The following is a 27,315-nucleotide window of genomic DNA, read 5'->3' on the forward strand; positions in this document are numbered from 1 at the left end:
ACTAACAACATTTGTGGTAAGGTATGAGTTTCATGAGTTGTTTTTTTTTACAATCAATTTTTATTGAATGGGTTAACATACATTCCATAGTACATAAAATAACTACATTTACCCTTTAAGTCAATATATATGCCCCCATCCCTTCCCCCTCCCCCTTTCCCCTTTTTGACTTCCAACAGCACTATAACCCCTTTATTTCTTATTGTTATCTCTATTCAAATATTTTTCCCTATTATTAAAGGTAAAGCTTTTACTTATCCTCTGTATATCTTAATAATTGTCCAGAGACCACAACTGTCCTTTCACGTCCCACTTAGTTTCAAGGTACTCCTTAAGTTTCCCCTAGTCACTTAAAAATTCACTTGGATTTTGTTCTTTCAGCTTTCTTGTCATTTTGTCCATCTCCGCCATGTACAACAGTTTTTGAATCCAATCTTCGACTTCTGTTATCTCTTCTTGCTTCCAATACTGTGCATATAGTAATCTTGCTGCCACCGTCATATAGAATAACAGTGTCCTATCCTTCACATTAACTTTTTGCATATTTAATCCTAACAACAGCATTTCAGGGCTCTTTAACAAATTGCATTTCATAATTAATAGCATTTCCGTATATATCTTTGACCAAAAAAGCTTGGCCTTATCGCACGTCCACCACATGTGATAAAAAGAACCCTCATGTTTTTTACATTTCCAGCATTTGTTTGACATATTACTATTTACATTTGCTAATTTTTTCGGTGTTAAACACCACCTATACATCATCTTGTATCCATTTTCTTTCAAATTATTACATGTAGATGTCTTCAATGTATTCTTCCGTAGAAATTCCCATGTCTCCATTGTGATTTCTTTGTTAAGATTTATTGCCCACTTCACCATTTGAGTTTTAACCATCTCATCTTCTGTATACCGTTTCAATAAAAGTTTATACACCTTAGAAATCAATTTCCCCCCTCTCCAAATAATAACTCCTCTAATTCTGTATTTTTTGTTCTAAAACCCACTTTTCTTTTATCAAATTCAAATAAGTCTTTAATCTGTCGATATTGCAGCCAACCATATTCAAATGATAATTCCTCATTTTTCTTTATTTTAAAAGAGTCTCTATCCACCCATAATAGTTCTTTATAGGTTATCCAGTCTTCTCCCTTGTATTCCATATTTGGGTTTACAACTTCTGCTGGAACAATCCACATGGGTCTTTCCCCCCCCAATATACTTCTTGTACTTTTGCCAAATCATGAAGACATTCCTTCTCACAAAATGATGCTGAAACATCCAATCCATTTTATGCTTGTCATACCATAAATATGCATGCCAACCAAACAGATTATTGTGCCCCTCCAGAGATAACTATTTAAGATCAGATAATTCTGCCCAATCCCTTAACCATATTAGACATACCGCCTCATGGTACAATCTCAAATTTGGTAATTGCAAGCCACCCTTCTCTTTTGCATCACACAGCACCGTCATCTTAAGGAAATCAAAGTCATCTCATAAAAAAACAGGGAGGTTACCAAAATCTTTCTTTGAGTTGGTTGGACAAGAAAATCTGGAAGATACATGGAGAAACTGGAATCCTAAAATAAAAAACTATACGTTCTACTCTGTAAGACATCAGTCCTTTTCAAGGATTGACATGATTTGGGCAACAAAAGAGTTAAGTTTGTTGACAAAGAAAATAGAGATGATGCCAAGGGTGAGTTTGGATCACAATCCAATGATGTGGAAAGTTTCGATGGGATTTAGAAAATTTAGATGGAGATTAAATGAAGATCTTCTTCATTGTCAAGAAAATATGGAATTTATCCAAAGAGAGACGAAATACTTTTTTCAATATAACAGTGGTCAGGAAGTACCAACACATACAGTTTAGGATGCTTATAAAGCAGTGACGAGAGGGATCTTGATTACTTTGAACAGTAGGGAAAAGAAGAAAAAGGAAAGAAAATTCCAAGAAATACAGGATAAAATTTCTAAAAAGGAGCAAGAGTTACAGAAAAGACTGGGGAAGAAAACAATAATTCAAGAAATAAAGTTCATCTTCGTTCTTCTGTGCCTCCACACATGGGGACTGCGCAGGCGCAGGCCAGCCGCCGGAAGATTCTTTACCGCTTATCCAGCTCCGAAGGGGCCGTTCGTCGCGCGCCTCAGCGACCGTTTCCCGCCTAACGGTCACATGCTCCTCCAGCGACCAATGGCCCCTTCTCTCAGTTCTCTTCTTGCCGCCGCTTGGAGAGAACGTCCGCTCTTAGCTCCGTGCTTTTCTGTGTTTGGATTGCTCTTGGACTGACTTGGATTTGGACTTGACTATTCTTCTTCTTCTTGGATTGGACTGAATTGATCTTGGTAGTGTATTGACTCAGACTGTGATCTGACGACGCGTTTTGCTTGCCCCTCGTAATGGCTTCTAAGGCCCTCGTAATGGCTTCTAAGGCCCTCTTTAAACACTGTGCCCAGTGTCGAACAAAGATGGCCCAAACTGACGGGCATGATCTTTGTCTTCTCTGCCTGGGGGAAGGGCATATTGTGGAGACGTGCAAGTACTGCCAGAAATTCACTCATAAGGCCAGGCAGGAGCGATCCGCTCGCCTCAAGGCCTCGCTCTGGCAGAAGGTCCTGGATGGGGACGAGACTCCAGGCCCCTCCTCCGTGGCGGGGAAAACCCCGACTCCCTCCCCGGGGGCAAGCCGCACCTCCACCCCTGCAGGAGTGCGATCGGCGGGTTCGGTAACGTCTGCCAAGTCGGGGGCAACAGCCTGTTCGGCAGATAAGGCAGCGTCGAGAGCAAGCTCGGGGGTGAAGTCACCGAAGTCACCGCGAGATTTGGCGTCGGTGAGGTCGGAACCGGGGAGGTCGGCTCCGAGGCTGGAACCGAGGGGCTCGGATCCAACGGGGTCAGCCCCGACGTCGAGCGGGGAACCTGCAGCGGTTCCGGGACCGGAGGCTGCACGGAAGGCATCGGCCAAGAGGGCGTCAGTTCCGAAGGCTGCGTCCGAGCCGGCTCCAAAGAGAGCAAAGAAAAAGTCCAAGCATCGCCATGTATTACCTGAACCAGCAAGGGGGCACGGTATCCATGATCCTCTGCAGAGAAGCCACATTCATTTGGGAATGGGCTATCAGGAATGGGGTGACGCTTCGCGCCATACATGTAACAGGCTCAGACAATGTGCAGGCAGATGACCTGAGCAGGGTGCACATGCTGGATCACAAATGGGAGCTCAACGCAGAGTACGTTGGGCCGATCTTTCGGAGGTGGGGCCGGCCACGCATAGATGTGTTTGCGACATCGGCGAACGCCAAGGCCAAGGTTTTTTGCTCACGGGCAGGGAGCGATCCCCTCTCTATTAGGGATGCCTTCCAATTTACTTGGGCCCGGGGGCTTCATTACATATGTCCTCCTTTCCCATTGATACCCAGGGTGCTGTGCAAAGTGGAGAAAGACAATACAGACTGCATTCTAGTGGCCCCGTTCTGGCCGAGGCAGCTCTGGTTCCCGAAGTTGCTAGAGATGTCCAGTCGAACATACGTGACCCTACCACCCCGGCAGGATCTCCTCCTGCACGGGAAGCTCGTACATCACGAGCCCGGGAAACTGCATCTGACTGTTTGGCGGATTCGACCACGTCCCTAGAATTTTCTGAGCCGGTAGAGAGGGTCTTATTGAATGCAAGGAAGCCCTCCACTCAGCGCACTTACAGGGCAAAGTCGCACAGGTTTGAGTCGTGGGCGGCCTCAAAGGGGGTTGTATCTACTAGTAGGCCCTTAGGGAGAGTTTTTGACTACTTGTGTGAGTTGAAGGACCGGGGCCTTAGAGTGACGTCACTGAAGGTGCACCTTGCGGCCATCTCCGCTTTTCACGATCAGGTGGATGGTCACTCTGTTTTTTCGCACCATAAGTCTCGCCAGTTTCTGAAAGGGATGCTTAATCTTTACCCTCCTGTGTCACCCCCTGTGCCCCAGTGGTCTCTCTCCCTGGTCCTTGCCAGGTTAATGCTGCCCCCCTTCGAGCCTTTGGCTACTTGCCCGTTGGACATGCTGTCTTACAAGGTGGCATTCCTGGTGGCTATTACATCTGCCAGACGGGTCAGTGAGCTGGCTGCCCTTAGAGCTGATCCCCCATTCCTTCGTTTTCATACGAATAAGGTGGTCTTGCGGCCATGTGTTGAGTTTCTGCCCAAGGTGGTGTCAACTTTCCACCTGTCACAGGAGATCTCTTTACCTGTGTTCTTCCCAGAGGCTACTACTAAAGGGGAAAAGGCCCTTCACACCTTAGATCTGCGGAGGGCTCTGGCCTTTTATTTGGAGAGGACTAAGGAGTTCCGAAACAGCCCCCACCTTTTCGTGTGTTTTGGGGCAAAGGATAAGGGCCACAAGGCGTCAGCGCAGACGGTGTCCCGATGGATAGTGACGGCCATTACTAGGGCTTACGCTTCGGCAAAGGTAGACTGTCCCCTAGGGGTCAGGGCTCACTCCACTCGATCTCAGGCGGCGTCTTCAGCGCTTCTCAGGGGTGTGCCACTGATTAGTATTTGCAAGGCTGCAACATGGTCATCAGCTGACACTTTTGTGAAGCATTACGCTGTTGATGTCAATGCCAACGAGGATGTGGCTGTGGCCAAGGCCGTTCTCCACTCCTTATTTCCCTAGGGGTGCGTGGCATGGTTTGCTCCAATAACGGAGACTAAAACACAGTATATAGTTGTATGTATATATATATATTATTGACTATTATGGGATTGGTACTTTGTTTTTTGCATGTATATATGTACATATATAACTGTTTAACATATTGTTCTTGGTGATTGTAGAATAAAATTGGGTTGGATTTCACCCCGCCTTCCTTATTGTGTGAAGCTTGGTACTCTCTCATGTGTGGAGGCACAGAAGAACGAAGATGAAAACAGGGTTAACATACCTGTAACTTATGTTCATCGAGTTCTTCTGTGCCGACACACAACCCTCCCTCCTACCCCGCTGTGAACTCCAATGCTGAATTTTTTATACATATATCGGCTGTAACGTGAATTACTGAATTATGAGGTTATGGCTATAGGTGTTGGATTAGCGGTGGCAAGGGAGAACTGAGGGAAGGGGCCGTTGGTCGCTGTAGGAGCATGTGACCGTTGGGCGGGAAATGGTTGCTGAGGCGCGCGACGAACGGCCCCTTCAGAGCTGGATAAGTGGTAAAGAATCTTCCAGCGGCTGGCCTGCGCCTGCACAGTCCCCATGTGTGTCGGCACAGAAGAACTCGATGAACATAAGTTACAGGTATGTTAACCCTGTTATACTACAAGAACAGTTGAGGGCCTTTGCAAACAAAGAGTTGGAGTGGAATTTAAAGATTTTACAGCAAAAATCTTTTGAAGGGGCTAATAAGCCAGGGAAATATCTAGCCTGGCAATTGAAAAGAAAAAGGGAGAAAAAAGTAATTGGAAAGATTGTGGAGGAAGGCAAAGAGATAATGGAACACCAAGGGATAAAAAGAGCATTCTACAAGTACTATGCCAAACTATTTCAAAAAAGGAGGATAGATATAGAGAAAATAGATAGGTATTTAGAAAAAGCAAGATTACCTAAGATTTCAAATACAATGAAAGAGACATTAAATGCTTCAATTACAGAAGAAGAAATTGTGGAAGCTATAGCGTCAACTAAGATAGGGAAAGCACTGGGTCCAGATGGAATTTTAGTAAAATTTTACAAAGTAATGAAAAAAAGACCTGGTGCAGATCCTACAATTGTTGATGAATGAGAAAAAAGGTCTCCCGAACACCTGGAATGAAGCAAATATTTCATTGATCCCAAAGGAGTCACAAGATTTAACAGATGTTAAGAATTATAGGCCTATTTCTCTATTGAATAATGATTATAAAATCTTTGCAAGAATTATAGTGGAAAGGCTTAAGAGATTTTTAATCAATTTTGTGGGAGAAGAACAGGCTGGATTTTTACCAAATAGGCAAATTAAGGACAATCTGAGAGTTGTGTTGGATGCCATTGAATATTACGATAAGCACCCTGAAAAGGAGGTAGGCTTTTTCTTTGCGGACGCGGAGAAGGCCTTTGACAATTTAAATTGGGATTTTATGTTTCTGACAGCGGAAAAGATGGAATTGGGGCAAGAATTTATAGAAGCCGTGTAAGCTATATATAAAGACCAAAAAGCATCATTAGGTATAAACAGTGACTTGACAGAAAAATTCGAGGTAAGAAAAGGCACAAGACAAGGATGTCCACTTTCACCTTTGCTGTTTGTTATGGTGTTGGAAATACTTTTAAGGCAGATAAGAGAAGATAACAGCATTAAAGGTATAAGACTTAAAGGCTCCTCATACAAGTTCAGAGCGTTTGCAGATGATTTGATGTTTATAGTGGAAGAACCGGTCCAGACATTACCACTATTGTATTGTCGAAGGCTTTCATGGCCGGAGAACGATGGTTGTTGTGGGTTTTCCGGGCTGTATTGCCGTGGTATTGGCATTGTAGTTCCTGACGTTTCGCCAGCAGCTGTGGCTGGCATCTTCAGAGGTGTAGCACCAAAAGACAGAGATCTCAGTGTGAGAGATCTCTGTCTTTTGGTGCTACACCTCTGAAGATGCCAGCCACAGCTGCTGGCGAAACGTCAGGAACTACAATGCCAAGACCACGGCAATACAGCCTGGAAAACCCACAACAACCATCATTACCACTATTGTTAGATAAAATTAAAGAATTTGGAGATCTGACAGGGTTCAATATTAACAAAACAAAATCGAAATTGCTCTGTAAAAATATGACAAAAAAGAAACAAGAGGAGTTAATGAGTGTTACAAAGTGTGAAGTGGTTCAGAAAACAAAATACCTGGGAATAGAATTAACAGTTAAAAATATAGATCTATTCAAGAATAATTATGAAAAAATTGTGGTTGCAGATAGAAAGGGACATGTTGAAATGGAATAAAATGAATATGTCACTGTTAGGACGTATTTCAGTTGTCAAAATGAATGTGCTACCTAGAATGATGTTTTTGTTACAAACGATTCCAATTGTAAAAGATAAGAAACATTTTGATAAATGGCAAAGGAAGATATCAGAATTTGTGTGGGCGGGGAAAAAACCAAAAAACAACAACAACTGAATTTCATGAGTTGTGAAGAAGTGAACTGTGACTCATGAAAGCTCATACCCTACCACAAATTTTGTTAATCTTATAGGTGCTACTGGACTCTTACTCATTTATTAAAAGAAGACATAACCAAGAACTTCTTCTGTGCAGTTTAATCTGAAGCTGCAGGGCAAGCCACATAGGATAATTTGTTACTCATCAACTGTGTAGTCCAGCCATGGGGTTATGTTCTTTGGGTAAATGTATAATGCAGGATTTTGTGGACATACACTGTAAGCTGAAGTAAGGCCATATGTCTGCTTTAAGGCAATAAGGAATGTGAAGACTTAATTTTTTCCAGTGTCTTTCATACTGGTTTGATTTGAAGGGCAGGATCATTTGTTTGCAGATGCTTTCATCTTCTGTCTATCTCTTGGACTTCAGGGTAACTAAACTTTAGAAACATAGCTGTGTCAGAATGTAATTGATTTTCTAAAGTGGTGCTGATGGATAAGAAGAAAAGCAACTGAGTGGAGAGAAGTTGGTGATATGGTAATCTTCTAGTAACCACCTGTAGTGTATGGTTTTAATTAATACAAACATTATCATAAGGATGTTTACTAAGATGTAAGTCCCATGGAGCTCAGTGGGATTTATTCCCAGTTAAATATGCACTGGATTACACTGAAGTATTCTTAAAGATATGTGTGGGGCTGGGGCTGGAGCTGGGGTTTGGGCAGTTTAAATGCCCTGCCACTTGCAAGTGGCAGGTCCCTTTAAACTATCAGCTGGCAGGCGGTGAGTGGGGGAATCTCCCCTGCTGCCTGCCAGCTGATAGTTTAAAGGGACCTGCCACTTGCAAGGCAGGAAAGGGCCCTTTAAACTGTCAAGTGCCTCTTTCCCTGCCGCTGCTAAGCGGCCGGAAAGGGGCATTTAAGCCCCATGAACCACGAACCAGTTCATAAACGGTTCATAAACCCATGAACCTCATGGTTCGGTTTTTTTGTGGTTCGTGCCCATCTCTAGTAGGGATTAGTGAAAGATTTTTCAGATTGCTTCATTAGTTAGGTCTGGTGGGTTTCAGTTCCAAAGGTTTGGAGGTCTAAATTTTGTGCTGCTGTGTCAATACTGATGGATGTTAACTTGTTTGTTGTGATATTTTTGGTTTTAGTCCAGATAAAAAATTAGAAGTAGAAGAGGAATTCCACAAGGAATTTGATTTGCATCTCTGCCAAGATGTAGATGGGAACTGTATGCCCTTTATTTTTCCTGGACCTCTTGGCAACCTTTGAGAAGGTTGGTTGTGGTAATGGTATCCTTCTGGACTAAAGGACTTTGGAACTGGAGAGCACTGCTTTTGTGGTAGCTGAAAGGCTAGTTATATAAATGGAATTGTGAAACTGTTGTTATTAGTTTTTAGATGGGTGTTAGCCCATATGTCCACACTTACATATACTGGTTATTTTTTGTGGCCCGTTGAGGGAGGGATGCTGCATAATTCTTAATTTATGAATTTTGTATTCCATCTTTCTCCAGAGAGCTCAAGATGATATACATTGTCTTCTCTATTTTATCCTTGCAACAATTCTGAGAGGTAGGATTAGGCTGAGAAAAAGTGACTGGTCCACAATTGCCCAGTAAGCTACCAGAGCCAATTTATATTACATACTTTATAGGCAACCAGGGTTATTTATAAGCCTGATGTGTTAGATCTGTCTCTTCCTTTTGTTCCATTAAAAGACTTAAGAGCAATCCTAAATAGAGTTATAACCTGCTATAACCTGTTATCACCGCCCAGAGCCCCTGAGGATGGGCAGTTTATAAATGGAAATAATAAATTAAAAAAGTTCATTGAAGTCAACTGGCTTTGAAGGATGTAACCCTGTTTATGATTCCACTATAGTTCACAGAATCTTGCCATTAAAATAGGAAGGGTGTTCCTTTTTCTCTGCCATTGGAAACTGACTGGTCATCCATTGTTGGCAATTATCTGCCTTCTGCTCATCCCTTTCATAGGTACTTTGTAGTCAGTAAAACAGAGAGCAAGTCTGTTGCCCTCAATTCAGATTGTTTTTTATTGGACTACAGTATCCAACTTGCAACTTGGTCTGACCTCAGATAAGATGGTGATTCAGACAATTTTTGCATCAAGCTGTTGGCACCAGTATTGTCTCAGAAACAAATTAAACAAGTGTAATGCATTAATTTCTGTTTCTGCAATTACTTCCTTTGATTCTCCTGTCTTTTTGTACTGAATAATGCTTTTCTTGGAATGAGGTGTAAAGTCTTTACAGATCATTCAGAAACAGAAATTCTGAAGATTGGTAGAAAGATAAGAAGAGAACAAGAAGCCTTTGGCTTGATGATACTGCATGTCCTGCTCTCTTCAGTCTCTCTGAAAATGTTCTTAATTTGTTGCACCTTGCCCTTTCCCCCCAGGCCATGAAAAGCCTGTTCCTGTAGTCTTCAAGGCTTTCCTAAATTACTTTAGATCACTCCTGTCTTTTAAGCAAGAGATGATATGGCCAAGTCTTGTAACCATTCTGTAAGATTTTTTGGCTGGCTGGTGTGTTTTTAAATTGATATCACAAATGTTTCCTGCACCAAACCTGCCTCTGACAATGACCTAGATCTATTTGCTGCAGCCTCCAGGTATATTTATGTTAAAATAAAAACATTACTTTATGACAGTGGGGTTTTCAAAATGCCACTAGAGGGTGTGTTTCTCAAACTTAAGCAGCAAGTTGGCAGTGGCTTCTCTGTGCAATTGTGAAATAGAATTACAGAGAAAAAAAACCCTGCTGCTTTCCAGCCAAAGATAACTTATGATGGCTTCATGCACTATGCTTTTCTTACACAGAAATCTCCTATGTAGGAGAACAGCAACCACCTCATCAGAGTGTACATGCCTAGGCCTTTAAACAGTAGACGTCCTTTTTTCCTACATGAAGGTAATCTCTATGTAAGAAAAAGTTGGTTAAATTTGAAAAGGTGGCCTTGATCAATATGTTAAAGTGCAAATTATTTTTAAGCACGTACAAAAATGTGCAAGAGCAACTAGTGCAAGAGCCTCCTTTAACAGTGGCCTGCCTGATGAGCAAGCCCACAGCTGGGGCGTGAAGGCAACAGCCTCTCCCACTGTTCTCCAGCCACTTGTATTCAGTAGCATACAACCTCTGGAGTTCCTGTTTAGCTGTTACATCATTAGTAAACCTATCCTTCATGAATTTCTCTAATGCTGTTTTAAATCTACCTCAGTTAAGCAAAACTTGTCCCATCAAAGGCCTGTGAAAAAGTAACCATACAAAGGAAAACTAAAATCAACTACAAAACAATTAAAAATGTATATTTTCTTTTTAAAAAATCATTAAAATACTCCCCCAAGTTGTAATTTAGCCTCAAAAAGCAGCTTTGGGGTGGGCTAGTTTTAGCTGGGGAAAGGCATGGAGGGATTAATAACCCTTTCCCAGTGCCATGGTCCCAATTATTGTTCCCCATAGCTGCTTTCTGAGGATCAGCCACACATTGGGAGATTAGATATTAGATCACTGAACATCATCTGCAGTTTCAAGTGCCAAAACAGCAGCAATGCCATATATCTTTTGTAACATAACTTTACATCCCCAAGTTAGTAGATGGATCTTCCACCCATTTAATGTATTTATCATGCAAAGTCCTTATGGAGAAGTACAGTGGCTGTGGAAATTAAATTGTTTTGATCTCTTGAGACCAGTTCTCTGTTAAGTTCTGATGCTGAGATTTCACCGTCTGGAGGCTCCTTCCATGTAGGTTGACTTGTGACCAGCTGAAGAGCTGAAGTAATGCACACGTGATGGGGACAAACACAAGAAGGTAGAAGCAACCCTGACAAAGAGTTGGTTCCCAGGACATATTGGAAGCCAACTTGGGCTGAGCACTCACCGCTTTGTACAAAGGATCCTGCTGAAAAATGTCATCACTTGTGTAAGCACACAGTATCCAGATGCCAATCAATGGGGCAAAGGTCTGGCCAGGGTTGGTTACCAAGAGGGCCAAACAAGAGGGCTGAGGCAGCCTGCTTTCTCTGATTCAGCACTAAGTCTTCATCTACCAAGTCAGTGACCACAAGGTTCAACAGCTTGCATGTTCATTGTCCGTCTTCTGTGCAGTCCCGCATGGGACTGCGCACGCACAGGCCTGCTGACAGGAAAATTTTTTCTAGTAGAATGTCCACTAGGGGGTGCCTGCCTGGGTTTTCCCACCAAAGGCAACATCCGGTGGCGCCGCCCCCTTAACCTCAGTTTCTTCTTTGCCGCCAACCGGTGAACATCTAGTCGTCCTCTGTGAAGAATCAAGTGAGATCGTAGTTAGTTTAAAAATGTCAGACAAAGCTTTATTCAAGCGCTGTTCAACCTGCTTTATGAAGATATCGAAGACGGATGGTTATTTGGTATGTCTGGAGTGCCTGGGCGAAACGCACAATGTTCCTAAGTGTGAGCATTGCCAAAAATTTACACCCAAGGCCAGGGCCAAGAGGTTGGCCAGACTCCAGGCCATGCTATGGAAGCGGGCTATGCGAGCAACTAATGGCTCTAATGCCTCAACTAAACCACCCTCAGTGAGTGGCAAGTCCACACGGAGTGCCTCTTCCTCCGCCAGATCTGTTTCCCCCGGATAGAGTCGTAAGACCATCTCATCGGAACTGATCCAGGCGGAGAATGTGTCAGTGGTTCAGACCCTGTTGCCTTCAGACACCGATCTGAGTCGGAGCCATACACCGCGTCTGAAGTCACCACCGTCTTTGGCCTCGACTCCTAGAAGTGTCTCAGTTCCAGCTATACTCAGATCAGAACCGAAGAGAACGGATCCAAGGACACTGGATCCGAAGGCATCGGATCCGAAGACATCGGAGTTGAGCCGCTCGGGTCTGACCGTTTCGGAGTTGGTTCGTTCGGAATCAAGGACTTCGGATCCGAAGAGTTTTGTTAAAGACCCCAAGTCTCCGGATCCGAAGCGGCGAAAGCGGGAGAGCCATTCAGAGCAAACAGACTTGCCTGCTGAAAAGGCGAAAAGAAGTCAAAGTGGATGCAATCGACCTCCGTGCAGACAGAGCAGGTCTGGGATAGACCCAAGCCTTCCCCTCGGATGAGGTCTCCCCCTTTCTCTTTGGGGGATGACGGAGAGGTCCACGGAAGCCCTTGGTTTGAAGGTCGAACCCAACCGTATGATGAAGCTCTGCCTTTCAAGTACTCTATCGCCAGGGGACTGGCAGGTACAGATCCAAGTACGACAGACCTCGAACCTATGCCTCAGCCTTGCTTCGGGAAGATTGGGAGGTACCCAGGAGTAAGTACTCACGCTGTGGATCCCCATCCCATGAGCCTTCCTATCAATGCTCGGAAATGAGACGTGACCAAAGTACCAGCCCTCCATCGGATCCTTCTCCTGATGAGATTATCATAGGATCAGGTAGGATTTCTCCAACTGAGGACTTTCGCCTTTATACCGAACAAATGCTGAGGATGGCTCGCTCCTTAGAGATTGAGGTTGCGGCGGTTGATCCTAAGCAGAAGGATAAGATCCTTCAATACATCTATTCAGGCAACCTGTCCAATGTTACCTTCCCTATCATAGAGGGTCTGGCAGAGGTGATCTCTATATGTGAAAAACCGGCCTCCATTCATACCACCTCCCGTAAGTTGGAGGCACTTTACAAAACCCAAGACGATGTCTGCACTTACCCCACCTTCCTCCTTGGTGACTGAGGAGATGCAGATGCGCCAGAGACAGAGATCCCAGGTTGTGCCTACCAACAAGGAGAGTAGGAAGTTAGACTCCTTGGGCAAAAAGATCTACTCTTCCTCATCCCTCATACTGAAGATAGCGAATTACTTGTCTATCATGGGGGCTTACCAGATTTTCCTTTGGAACCAGATTGCGGTTTTTATGGATAAACTTCCCGATGACCAGAGAGTGCTGGCCAAAGTAATTGTGGATGAAGCGCTACGACTCTCCAGACAACAGATCAGCACTGGCCGGAACTCCTTGGAGACTGCATCTAGGGCCTTAGCATCTACGGTTGTGCTCCGCAGACACGCGTGGCTATGCACTATAGCTCTCCCACCTGAAACGAGAAACAAGGTGGAGAACTTACCTTTGAGGGACAAACCTTATTCTCATCCAAAACAGATGAGTATCTCTCTCAAAAACGCAAGGATCACTTAACAGCACGTTCCTATGGAGTGATCCATTCCAAACAACTTTTCGCCAACCAACCTCCTTACCGGCAGTTCCAATACTATCGAGGCAGACAGCAGAGCTATCAGCCGTATCCTCAGTATGGCTCTTATAGGCAACACCAGCAGCATCAGTCTGGTCCTTACCAATGACGCAGGCCATACCATTGCCAGCGTCAGAAGCAGCAGAGACTGATTGTTAAGGAGGCTACTAACCAACTCAAGCAATTCTGACTAGCAGTTGAACAATCTGTGGTTTTTGGTGACAGACAGTGCAAAATCAACCAATCTTGGGCTGAGATTCAAGTTGATAGTTGGGTTTTGAATGTTACCAAGTTTGGATATAAAGTTGAATTTGAAGTTTACCCACAGCTGTCTCTCCCTGATTATTTGCTCTATACCCCATCACAAAAGCTGCACACGGCAGTGGCAGCCTTACAGTCGAAAGGGGCAGTTCGGAAGTTACCACAAGGTGAATCCCCATTGGGATTCTTTTCTAGAATGTTTGTGGTGGATAAGAAAGACAGCGGTGTCCGCCTGATACTAGACCTGAGGGGTCTGAATAAGTTTGTACAGGTTAGGAAATTCCGGATGCTTACATTAGCTACGGTCCGGCAGTTGATGCCTGATAACATGTGGTTCGCTGTCCTGGACTTCAGGGACGCATACTTTCACGTCTCTGTCCACCCAGCATACAAACAATTTCTTTGATTTGTCTGTAATGGGTGAATCTTTCAGTACCAGGTACTGCCCTTTGGATTATCCACTGCTCCCAGGGTTTTCACTAAATGCATGGCCCTCGTAGTAGCCTTCTTGAGGAAACAAGGGTGCTCCATCTACCCTTACTTAGATGATTGGCTTTTGTTAGCACCATCATCTGGTGCATTACTAGAACAGATGCGCATGGTGGTAGCCACATGTACTAGATAGATTGGGTCTCCTTGTAAATTTCCAAAAATCTGTCCTTACTAAACTTTTTAAATTTTTAGTGATATTTAATATGTTGAATTGTTGTCATCTGCCCTGAGCCCGCTAATGCGGGGAGGGTGGAATATAAATGTAATAAATTAAATTAAATTAATTCCTTCACAAAGGGCTCAGTTCATTGGCATGGTATTAGATGGTGTACTGCATAAAGGATTCCTACCTTCAGACTGTGTCTTGCGGATTAAATGTATAATGGGGTTCTTTTCTAGGTGTCGTTTTCAATTGGTTGTGGCCATTCAGAAACTCTTGGGTCTCATGGCATCTGCTACAGCAGTGACCCCTATGGCTAGGTTACATATACGGGTCCTTCAATTGTGGTTTTTATCAGTCCACAATTTCCAATCTGGTCACCAGGATCAGACGTATTCCATCCCATGCAGGATTATTCGTGCATTGGGCTGGTAGTTGTCTGATGGCAATCTCCTTAAGGGAAGTTTTGGTGCTACTTAGCATCAAGTTACTATCTCCACTGATGCTAGTTCTTTAGGTTGGGGGGCTCAGTGTGGCTCCCTAAGAGCTCACAGGACTTGGTCTGACCAGGATCGAGAACTCCACATTAATCTTTTGGAGCTCAAGGCTGTGCGTTATGCCCTTATCACGTTTGCAGATATCGTGCAGCACAAGACAGTTCAAATATTAACAGACAATTGCACGACCATGTTCTATTTTAACAAGCAAGGAGGCACCACATCTCAGGCCCTCTGTGACGAAGCTGTGCTGATTTGGGAGTGGGTGTTGAGCAGAGGCATTTTCCTACAGGCAGTTCACATTCCGGGCAAGTCCAATGCGGTTGCAGACAAGTTGAGTTGGTTAGCCTCCGAGAATTACGAGTGGACGATCACCGATCCACACTTGCACGAGGTGTTCCGAAAGTTGGGTTTCCCAGACGTGAACCTTTTCGCATCAGAGAGCAACAAGAAGGCTCCACAATTTTGTTCCTGGGGTGGTCTGGGACAGTTTTCTCTAGGGGACACGTTCCAGATCAGGTGGACAGGATGTCTGTTTTACACATTCCCTCTGTTCCCGCTGATTGCCAGAACAGTCAGCAAGATTCAATGAGACGGGACTTGAGTTATTTTGGTAACTCCTTTCTGGCCCTGGCAACCTTGGTTTCATCTGGTGATGCAACTCTCACGAGGGTCTTCTTTTCAATTCAAACAGGATCCAGGTCTCCTGTCAGACAGAGGGATCCTATATCACGATCTACCCAGACTGAGTTGAACGGCATGGCTTATTGTGGGTCAGTAGGCCTCTCTGCAAGGGTAGCGAAGGTATTGACCAATGCCAGAAGGGATCATACCCGCAAGTCTTATTCAGCTAAATGGAAACGTTTTGAGACGTGGGCAATTACCAAGGGGTTCAATGCTTTGAACTGTACTTTGGGGTGTATTTTTGAATGTTTGTTGTCCTTGAAGGATGATAGGCTTTCCAACTCCTCCATAAAAGTTTACTTAGCAGCCATCTCTGCTTTTCACCCCAGAATTGATGAGAAGACTGTGTTTTCGCATAGTTTATCTAAAACCTTCCTCAAGGGTTTACAGAATATGTTTCCTCCAGTCAGGGAGGTAGTTCTGCAGTGGTCCCTCAAGTTGGTTTTAGCGGAGCTCATGAAACCTCCTTTTGAACCACTGGCTACTTGTGACCTTAAGTTTTTATCCTTTAAGGTAGTCTTTTTGGTGGCCATTACTTTGGCCCGAACAGTAAGTGAATTATGAGCCCTTAGACATGACCAACCCTTTCTGAAGATCCATCAGAGCAAGGTAGTCCTTAGACCTGATCTGTAGGCCGAAAGTTTCCTCCCAGTTTCACACTTCCCAGGATATTGTCCTGCCCGTGTTTTTTCCTTCTTCTTCAGAAAGTGCAGAACGGTCACTTCATTCTTTAGATGTACGGAGGGCGATTCTTTTTTATGTCCAGAGGACAAAGTCTTTCCGAAAAGATAGACAACTATTCATGTGCTACGCTGGCCCCAAAAAAGGAAAGGCAGCAACGTCCCAATCTATTTCGAGATGGGTTACTATGGCTGTTAAGACTTGTTATTCACAGGCTGCCATACCTTGCCCATTGGAAGTTAGGGCACATTCGACAAGGGCACAGACGTCTTCTGCTGCATTCCTGAAAGGGATTCCACTTCATGATATCTGCAAAGCTGCAACTTGGGCCTCTTTGGAGACGTTTGTTAAGCATTACACCATGGAGACACTGGAGAGAAGAGAGGCAGCAGTGGGTCAGGCTGTTCTCCAATCTCTTTTTCATTAAGGAACACGCCCACCTCTGAGGTAAGTGGCTTGTGAGTCTCCCATGTGGGACTGCACAGAAGACGGACGATGAAAACAGGGTTGCGCTTACCGTAACTTCTGTTCATTGACGTCTTCTGTGCAGGCACACACCCTCCCTCCTGCCCTGCTGTGTTCCTCTTTCTCTATTGAAGGGTCGGCAGCACAGGAGAAACTGAGGGTAAGGGGGTGCCGCCGGAGGATGTTGCCTTTGGCGGGAAATCCTGCATATGCACATTCGGCAGATAGGCGCCCCCTAGTGGATATTCTACTAGAAAATTTTTTCCGGTTGGCAGTCCTGTGCATGCACAGTCCCATGTGTGCCTGCACAGAAGATGTCAATGAACAGAAGTTATGGTAAGCACAACCCTGTTTTCCTTCAGTAAACACACAGTTAATCCAGTCTGGTCCAGCAAGGAGCATAATCACACTGAGTAACGGTTTCAAGAAGAAGAGACCCTGCATCACAACATACACACCCCACCTCTGATAAAGAGAAGGGGAATACGTTGTTGATATGAGGGGCTACGTAGGAAACTCCCAGCAGAAATGATCCCATGGAGAGAGAGAGATGATCTGACTTCCGGTTCGGGATCCATGGAGGTCTAAAGCAGCTCTAAGAGCTGAGCTGTTCGTGCCGCTGTTTGTGAAGGCTGGAGGGGCACAGATTGCCCGCGGCCCCCTGTTCTCAGGCGGAGAACAGGCAAGTACGCACTGTATCTGAGGGCGCGTTGATCTCAGGTGGTGGGGGGCTCTAAGCATCGAGCTCCCTTCCCGCCCTTGAGGTCCCACCCGAAGACAGGTTTGCTAAGATCTCTGCAGTGGCTCAGGAGTCAATTGTATTGGCATAAGACCTGCATGCCCGAGCTTCGTTAAGCAGCAAGGGAAACGGATTTGTTTGATTAAAAGAAGCAGCGATTACAACCCAAGAAAAGACGTTTAAGAAGGTAAAGAGTGCTATCTCTCAAACCGGGACAGATTTAAGCAAGCAATAAAGTTTAAAACTGGACTTAAAAACTGCAACAGACTGATTAAGTGAAGGGGAAGATTCCGGCAAGGGAAAATCTAAAAAGCGACATTTTAAACAGTAGTTAAGGCGGAAAATTGGATATTGTTTACATACCTGAAGTGGGAAGAGATACTGGACTGTGGGAAAGCTTGAATATCGCGAGAACTGCTGCAAACATTAAAGAAACAGGAAGTACGTCATGACCATAAAGAGACTGGCAAGAGGCATTCTGTGTTAATACAGGAAGTGGAAGTTCGCCATTTCGGAGAAGGGCAAAGTTTTGGCTTCAAGGAAACAGGAAGTAGGACATCTTGGGAGAAGGTAAGGGCGTTTGCTTCAAGTTAAATCCATAGAGAAAAAACGCCCGACATTTTAGACTGAGCAAAACAACTTTTAACAAAAACTGAGTAAATTGGGACTTTTTAAAGCAATTGGAAGTAATAAATCAGCGCCACGGATTTAAGGAAAAGGGCAGACTCGTGGGAGCGTGGTAAATCTAGCCCCACGATGTTGAAGGAGGAGTGGCAAGCTGCGATGGAGAATCTGGATAAAAAAGTTTCTGAAGTTATAGAAGGCAATGAAGAGCTCAAAGGTATGATACAGGAGATGGCAAAAGACTTTAGAGACTTTAAAGAGACACTTAAATCGGAAATGGCAGAACTGGTAAAAGACGTATCAGATACGCAGCAGAGGGTTAAGGTAGTAGAAAACACGATGGATCTGCAGAAGACAGAGATGAGAGGATTGAAAGCGAGAGTGACCGTCGCGGAAAGTAAACAAATGGAAAAACAACTAAGATTTTGTTCGATCCCGGAAACAGAGGAAAAGACCACCCGAGAGCAGATTACAGAAATTTTGGCAGAGTACCTGGGGAAGGAGGAAGAGGAAATTGCAGCTCTCCTAGATGTGGTGTACAGAATTAATTCAAAATTTGCGTCTCAGAGGAAGTTACCAAGGGATATGATTGTGCAATTTACGACAAGAAATACAAGAGAACTAATTGTGACCAAACAGTTTCAGGATCCACTAGAAGTTGATGGAAAGGCGGTAAGAATTATGAAGGAACTGCCCAGATCGGTGTTGTTGGAAAGAAAGAAATACAGAGAGCTAGTCCAGATGTTAAAAGAAATGAAAGTAAAATACCGATGGGAAATACCAGAGGGACTGACATTTGAGTTTGGTGGAGTAAGAAAGAGCATCAGATCTGGCCAGGAAATGGAGGATTTTATTAGTAAAAATGAAAAGGACTTACCAAAACCCACAAAACCTTGATCATGGAGTGTAAAATCATATCTTGGAATGTAAACGGTCTAAACTCACCTTGTAAACGTAAGGTTATTTTCCACTGGCTTGTAAAACAGAAATGTAAAATTGTATGTCTACAAGAGAGACATATTAAAAAGCAAGATGTAAAATATTTGAAAATGGCAAAACTTGGAAAAGAATTTGTAGCTGCCTCCAAACAGAAAAAGAGGGGTGTTGTGTTGTATATAAAGGAGGAACTACAGCCTAAAGTGGTGTTTAGTGATGTTGAAGCTCGATATTTGGCGGTGGAAATAATTTGGAATTCAAAAAAGACATTGGTGATTGGAATTTATGCGCCTAATGGTGCAAAAGAAATTTTTTTACGGACTTACAAAAACAGTTAGATGAACTGTCTTATGACCAAATAATATTGGCAGGCGATTTTAATGGAGTTACAAACTTGGAGGAAGACAAGAAATCTAAGACTACACACAAAAAAAGAGGACTATTACCAAAGTCATTTTTTGCAATCACGAAACAGGAAAGTTTAGAGGATGTATAGAGGAGACAGTATCCCAAGAATAGACAATATACATATTACTCTGCAAGACACTCTACACTATCAAGAATTGATATGATTTGGGCCTCCAAAGAACTGTCGCTTTGGACTAAAGAGGTGGAAATAATGCCAAAGGTAGGCTCAGATCATAATCCAATTGTGTGGAAATTTGGTAAGAATAGTAAAAGAAGAGGATGGAGAATAAATGAAGACCTGTTACAAACGGAAGAGAATTTTGCGTTGCTGCGAAGAGAGACCAAGTTCTTTTTGCAATACAATTTGAATAAAGAAGTATCGACAAATAAGGTTTGGGACACATATAAGGCCATGATCAGAGGGATACTAATGGACTTGAATGCGAGAGACAGGAGGAAAAAGGAGGAAAAAAGACAAGAAATTATGGAAAAAGCCAAAGAGATTCAGCTCAAAAAGAGACCAGGCAAAAAGAAAATATATCAGGATATAAAAATATTGCAAGAACAGTTATCGGCAATGAACAACAAAGAATTGGAGTGGAATTTAAAGAGGATGAATCAGAGGTCGTTTGAAGGTGCAAATAAACCTGGGAAATATTTGGCATGGCAACTAAAAAAGAGGAAGGAGAAGAAAATTATCAGTACGATACGAGAAGATGATAAGCTATTAAGTGATCAAGTCGCCATTAGTAGAGCCTTTTTTAAATTTTATGCAAAATTATACCAAAAAAAAAAGAGGTGAACAAAGATTCAATAGCGGAATATTTAGATAAGATGAAACTTCCGACACTCTCTGAAGAATGGAAAGAGAAATTGAATAAGGAAGTGACAGAAGAAGAAATAAAAGAAGCTATTCAATCAACGAAATTGGGGAAGGCGCCAGGCCCGGATGGACTAATGGCAAAATTTTATAAAATAATGGGCCAAGAATTGGCACCTCTCCTGAAAGAGGTGATGAATGGTGCTATGCACGATCAAGGGATTCCTGATTCTTGGAAGGAGGCTAACATATCATTGATTCCAAAAGAAGGACAAGATTTGACTAATGTTAAAAATGATAGACCAATTTCATTGTTGAACAATGATTATAAAATATTTGCAAAGGTGTTGGCGGAAAGAATTAAAGGATGGATGTCGGAATTCATTGCAGATGAACAAGCGTGATTTTTACCTAATAGACAAATTAAAGACAATCTGAGAACAGTAATAAATGCTATTGAATACTATGATAAGCATTGTGATAAGGAGGTTGGTTTCTTTTTCGTAGACACAGAAAAAGCATTTGACAATCTGAACTGGGACTTTATGTTCGCCACCATGGAAAAGCTGCAAATGGGAGAAAAGTTCATACAAGCAGTTAAAGGAATTTATAAAGACCAAAGTGCAGCGATTGTAGTGAATGATGATTTGACAAAAAAACTGAAAATAAGCAAAGGCACAAGGCAAGGCTGCCCATTGTCTCCATTGCTGTTCATATTGATTTTGGAGATATTGATGATTCAGATATGAGAGGACGACACAATCCGAGGTATAAAGATAAGAGAGTTTGCCTACAAGGTCAGAGCATTTGCGGATGATATAATGTTGATTGTAGAGGATCCAATTGACAATATGCCAAAGGTAATAAAGAAGATAAAGGAATTTGGAGATCTGGCTGGTTTTTTTGTAAATAAAAAGAAGTCGAAGATACTATGCAAAAATATGACCAAACAGAAACAACAAGAACTGATGGAATTAATGGACTGCGAGGTAACAAACAAAGTAAAATATTTGGGAATTGAACTAACTGCAAAAAATAAAGACTTATTTAAGAACAACTATGAGAAGTTGTGGATACAAATAGAGAGAGATTTGATAAAGTGGAACAAGCTGAATTTATCATGGCTGGGCAGAATCATGACAATAAAAATGAATGTTCTACCTCGTGTGATGTTTCTGTTACAAACGATCCCGATTATCCGAGACTCTAAACAATTTGAAAAATGGCAAAGAAAAATTTAGAATTTTGTGTGGGCAGGCAAGAAACCACGTGTTAAAATGAAAGTGTTACAGGATGCGAAAGAAAGAGGTGGCTTGCAACTGCCCAACTTAAGACTGTATTATGAAGCAATTTGTTTGACATGGATAAAGGATTGGATAACGTTGAAAAATCGCAAACTTCTGGCATTGGAAGGTTATAAGAAAATATTCAGATGGCATGCATACCTATGATACGATAAAATAAAAGCGGACTCTCTGTTTCTGCATCATTATATTAGAAGAAGCCTCTTCACAATCTGGAAGAAATATAAGATGTATCTGGAAGATCAAATCCCCTCTTGGGTGGTCCCGTATGAAGTAATAGACCCGAGAACTGTCGAGAACAAACAGCAATGCTTAACCTACAAGGAGATAATCCAAATACAATATTTAATGCCAAAAATAAAACCAGAAGAAGAATTGTCTCCTTGTTATAACTGGTTTCAATACAGACAGATTAGAGATCTTTACAAATCGGACTGTTCAAGAGGAGGAATAAGAATGGAAAACTCAGAATTGGAAGAAGTAATGCTACAAGAAGATAAGAAACAAATTTCAAAGATCTACAAGATACTTCTAAAATGGTATACTGAAGATGAAGTAGTGAAAGTACAGATGGTGAAGTGGGCAATAAATTTTCATAAAGAAATAGCAATAGAGGCATGGGAGCACTTGTGGAAGAATACAATTAAGATTACAACGTGTACGAATATTAGAGAAAATGTATACAAGATGATATACAGATGGTACCTAACACCGAAGAAAATTGCGCTGGGGAACGCTAATATGTCAGATAAGTGCTGGAAATGTAAAAAGCACGAAGGATCATTATACCACATGTGGTGGACTTGTGAAGTAGCGAAGAAGTACTGGGGAGATATAATAGAAGTAATTAATGAGGTGTTACAAACCCAAATAAATAAGAACCCAGAACTGCTGCTACTAAACTTGGGAATGGAGAATGTTCCAGTGCAAAATAGAACATTGTTATTTTATATGACAGCTGCAGCAAGATTACTGTATGCGCAGAAATGGAAAATGCAAGAAGTACCTACTGTAGAGGACTGGATTTATAAATTGTTGTACATGGCAGAGATGGATAAAATGACAAGAAAACTCAAAGACCTGGATCCGGGACAGTATTTGGCGGACTGGGCGAAATTGAAACAATTTTTGGAAAAAAAATGGGATGTGAAAGGAGAACTGTGGCAGTTTGAGAATTTTTAAAATAAGACATTTTAAACAGAAGAGAGAAGTGACTTTACTATTATACCAATTTATATCTATTTTAATCTAAGCTTGGACTATAATATAGTTGAAAAGGGGTGAAATTTAGAACTGATTTTGTAAAGAATAAGATAGGGAGGTTAGGATAAGTAATATCTTTTTTAGAGTATATGAATAAGGAAATAGTTAAATAAATATACTGATGGGGTATACTATATATACTATAATGCTAGTGGATCAGATAGTATATTATATAATGAATGTGTAGTACGGTGTTGTATGCTGTGCCACATCGGTGGCATGGCACACAGTAGGGGTTTTAATACATATTATAATGACGATAGTATATTTGATAGAATATAGGTTTAAAAGAAATAGAATATGTTTAAATTAAGACTTTTGTTATATATTATACTATATTATACTGGTCTGCTATATTGAGGGGTATAAGATCTATACTATATTGATAGTATAACTGATAGATGTATATTATACTGATAGAATATTTGATAGTATAATTGATAGAAGTATATTATATTGATAGGATATTTGATATATATGACAGAATACCTGGGGGAAAAAATTAGAATGCGCTTAGAGTAAGGGATTTATTAAGCAATAAGAGGGGTTAAGGGTTGGAAAGCTGTTGGAAGTCGATAGAGAGGGGGGGAGGAAAAGGGTGGGGGATAGGGTTAATTAGATATTGAGGGAATGTATGTATTGAATTTGAAAAGTATACTCACCAATAAAAAAATTTTTAAAAAAAAAGAGAGAGAGAGATGATCTGATAGCAGATGCTCCAGGAAGAGAGGGAAGTTGCTGTTAAAGTGACAGTGAAAAACCTGTATTAGATTCATCGACACAAACCAGAGGAAGTTGTGATGCCTAGAGAGCTGTTTGAGATACTCTGCCGGAGTGATTATCTTCTCCTGCTGCACAGAAACCGATATAAAGTTATTTTAAAACTGCTCTTTCATCCCATTTCACTTGCCCTTCACTCTGAAACCTTTGCCTCAGCAGCCACGTGGCCATGGTGAAGCCAACTCCTGAAGCAAAAGCCAGTGCCACACAAAATATCCGGAAAGAAAACAAGTCCTCCTTGTTCCACACAGCATAGGACATGAAGACCGAGAGGGAGCCAATGGCATTGAATAACAAGTAGAATCTGAGCCCAGTCCTGTCCTTTGCAGACACAGCAAGGTCAGCAAGCAAGACATTCTAATTGAGACCCGCCATACAAGTAGAGGCAGATAAGAAACTGTAAGCCTGGGTGAGCCCATGCAGTCCAGAAAGCCAAGAAGGACAAAGCAAAAAGGGGGCCATTTTGGTTTAGGGCCTTGAATCTCTTCAACACCACTTCTGGAGAGGATATCACTATTCCAGACTGCTGTGTGCGAAGGAAAGCCTGGTCACCCAACCAGCCAAAGAGAGAATGATTGAGATTGTTCTAGATCAGAAACAGTCTCCCCAATCCAAAAGGAATGTGTATAAATCTTATAAACAAAAACAACGGTGTTGTCAGTCCTTGGCAGGTAGAATCCCCAAGTTCTCTTTTTTTAAAAAATAATAATACATTATTGGGTGAGTATAATATAAATGTTTACATTTCCCAAATCTGCCCATTCTTAATCTATTCCCCCACCCTTTCTCTCCCCCTTTTCTACCATAGACTCCCAACAGCTTTCCAACCCAATATCTAACTACTCTGCTTAATATTATTTGGCTATTTAGCAAATAAATTGTTCTCTTAACTCAGTTACAGCTTGAGCATACAATATTCTTGCTGCCGTTGTCATGTAAAATACTAATGTTCTGTCTTGTGGAATAATTCTGTCTAAGTTCAAGTCCAGCAAAAGCAGTTCTGGATTTTTATTTATTTGGATTTGTAGAATTTGAGACATAGCTTCTATAATATTCTTCCAGAACTGCCTTGCAACATCACAAGTCCACCACATATGATAAAATGAACCTTCATGTTTCTTACATTTCCAACATTTATCAGACATTTGATTATTTCCGTATGCTATTTTCTTCGGTGTTAAGTACCATCTGTACATCATCTTATATACATTTTCTTTAATATTGGTGCATGTTGATATCTTTAAGGTGTTCTTCCACAAGTGTTCCCACGCCTCCATTGTTAGGTCTCTGTTACAATTTATGGCCCATTTCACCATTTGCACTTTAACTGTTTCATCTTCTGTGTACCATCTTAACAGGACCTTATAAACTTTAGATATCTTCCCCCCCCCATCTTGCAGTATGCTTTCTTCCAATTCAGAGTTTTTCAGTTTAAATCCAAATTTCAAACAAATTCGAATTGTGTAAGTCTTTGATCTGTCTATATTGAAACCAACCATATTCAACTGGCAGCTCGTCACATGTTTTCAACTTAGCCATATTTTGCTCCTTTTTCAAAATTTCTTCATAGGTCAAACATTGTTCTCTGTTGTAAATTATATTTGGTTCAACAACTTCTAGTGGCACCACCCACATCGGGATACCGTCATCTAAATATTTTTTATATTTTGACCAAACCGTAAAAAGACTTCTTCTTATATAATGATGCAAGAACATAGAGTCTGCTTTAAGTTTTTCATACCATAAGTAGGCGTGCCAACCAAAAAGCTTTTTGTATCCTTCAAGTGTAAGTAGTTTTTGATTTTTTAATAGCATCCAATCTCTAAGCCACACTAAACATACTGCATCGTGATATAATCTTAGTAGCAATTGTAGTCCTCCTCTTTCTTTTGCATCACATAACACTTTCATTTTTACTCTGGGCTTCTTCCCATCCCACACAAAATCTGATAACTTCCTTTGCCATTTGTCTAATGGTTTGTTATCTCTTATTATTGGTATCGTTTGCAGTAAAAACATTATTCTTGGTAACACATTCATTTTAATTGCTGCTATTCTTCCTAGCCATGACAAATTCAGTTTATTCCATTTAATCATATCTCTGTCTATTTGTTGCCACAGCTTCTCATAGTTGTTCTTAAATATATCTATGTTCTTTACAGTTAATTCAATTCCTAAATATTTCACTTTTTGTGTTACCTCACAACTTGTAATTTCCATTAATTCTTGTTGTTTTTGTTTGGTCATATTTTTACATAATATCTTAGACTTTCTTTTATTCACATAAAATCCTGCCAGATCACCAAATTCTTTAATCTTAGTCAACAGTTTTGGCATATTTTGAATCGGATCTTCTGTTATAACCATTACGTCATCTGCAAATGCTCTTACTTTATATGTAAATCCTTTTATCTTCATACCTCTTATATCATCATCCTCTCGTATCTGCGTCAATAGAATTTCCAGTACCATAACGAACAATAACGGAGACAGTGGGCAACGTTGTCTTGTTCCTTTTCTTATCTCTAATCTCTTAGTACGTTCATCATTTACTACAATCGCTGCACATTGGTCTTTATAAATTGTTTTGACAGCTTTACTAATTGCAGATAGGTCAGTCAATATTTTTCCCCCATCCAAAATGTTGGTTATCATTTTTCTCTCTCTCCTTTTTTTCAGTTGCCATGCCACGTATTTTCCAGGTTTGTTGGCACCTTCAAAAGTCTTCTGCTTCATTCTCTTCAATTCCCATTCCAATTCTTTATTTTCCATTGCCTTTATTTGTTCTTGTAACATCCGAATCTCCTGTTGCAGGTTTTTTTCCCTCGGTCTTTTCTTTAACTGTTGTTCTTTCACTTTTATTTTTTCTTGAATTTCTTTCCTTTTTTCTTTTTCGGCTTTTTTATCTCTGGCATTTAAGTCCATTAGGATCCCTGTCGTCATGGCTTTATAAGTGTCCCATACTTTGTGCATTGGTACTGTCTGGTCCAAGTTATATTGAATAAAGAATTTAGTCTCTCTTTGTAATAAGTTTAAATTGTTTTGGTGTTGTAGTAAGTCTTCATTAAGTCTCCATCTGAACTTCTTAGTATGCTTTCCAAATCTCTACAAAATTGGATTATGATCTGAGCTTACTTTAGGCATTATTTCAACATCTATAGTCCATATCATTAACTCTTTTGAAGCCCAGATCATGTCTATCCTCGATAGAGATGCATGTCTTGCTGAATAGTAGGTATACTGCTTAAATTTAAGGTTGTTTCTCCTCCAGACATTTTCCAAATTCTCTTGGCTTTGTAATTCAAAAAAGGATTTCGGTAACAGTCCCCTTTTCTTTTTTGTCCCCTTTGTTTTTTTATCATCTTGTAAATTCACCACACCATTAAAATCTCCAGCCAAAATAATTTGTGCATATGCCAGTTGGTCTAATTGTTTCAATATCTCTTTGAAAAAAAGGTCCTTGGCACCATTTGTTGCATAGATCCCTACAATTAATGTCTTTTGAGAGTTCCAATCAAATTCCCCAAGTTCTCCACAGCAAATATGCAGGTGTATTGGTTGCAGTAACTTTATTAGAGATCGATGGTTGTTGTGGGTTTTCCGGGCTGTATTGCCGTGGTCTTGGCATTGTAGTTCCTGACGTTTCGCCAGCAGCTGTGGCTGGCATCTTCAGAGGTGTAGCACCAAAAGACAGAGATCTCTCAGTGTCACTGAGAGATCTCTGTCTTTTGGAGCTACACCTCTGAAGATGCCAGCCACAGCTGCTGGCGAAACGTCAGGAACTACAATGCCAAGACCACGGCAATACAGCCCGGAAAACCCACAACAACCATCGTTCTCCGGCCGTG

The 27,315-nt window shown here is 41.6% G+C and overlaps 1 protein-coding gene and 1 pseudogene across 1 annotated transcript in view; one reads left to right on the forward strand and one right to left on the reverse strand.

The window, feature by feature from the left end:
- The window catches only part of AMBRA1 (autophagy and beclin 1 regulator 1), a 405,622-nt gene that overhangs the window by 60,018 nt on the left and 318,289 nt on the right, over positions 1-27,315 (forward strand). The gene's annotated exons all lie outside the window — the stretch shown is intronic.
- Positions 10,800-25,314, reverse strand: LOC129324258 (transmembrane protein 180-like; annotated as a pseudogene).

The sequence above is a fragment of the Eublepharis macularius genome, chromosome 2 (assembly GCF_028583425.1).
Source record: "Eublepharis macularius isolate TG4126 chromosome 2, MPM_Emac_v1.0, whole genome shotgun sequence".
Classification (NCBI taxonomy): Eukaryota; Metazoa; Chordata; class Lepidosauria; order Squamata; family Eublepharidae; genus Eublepharis; species Eublepharis macularius.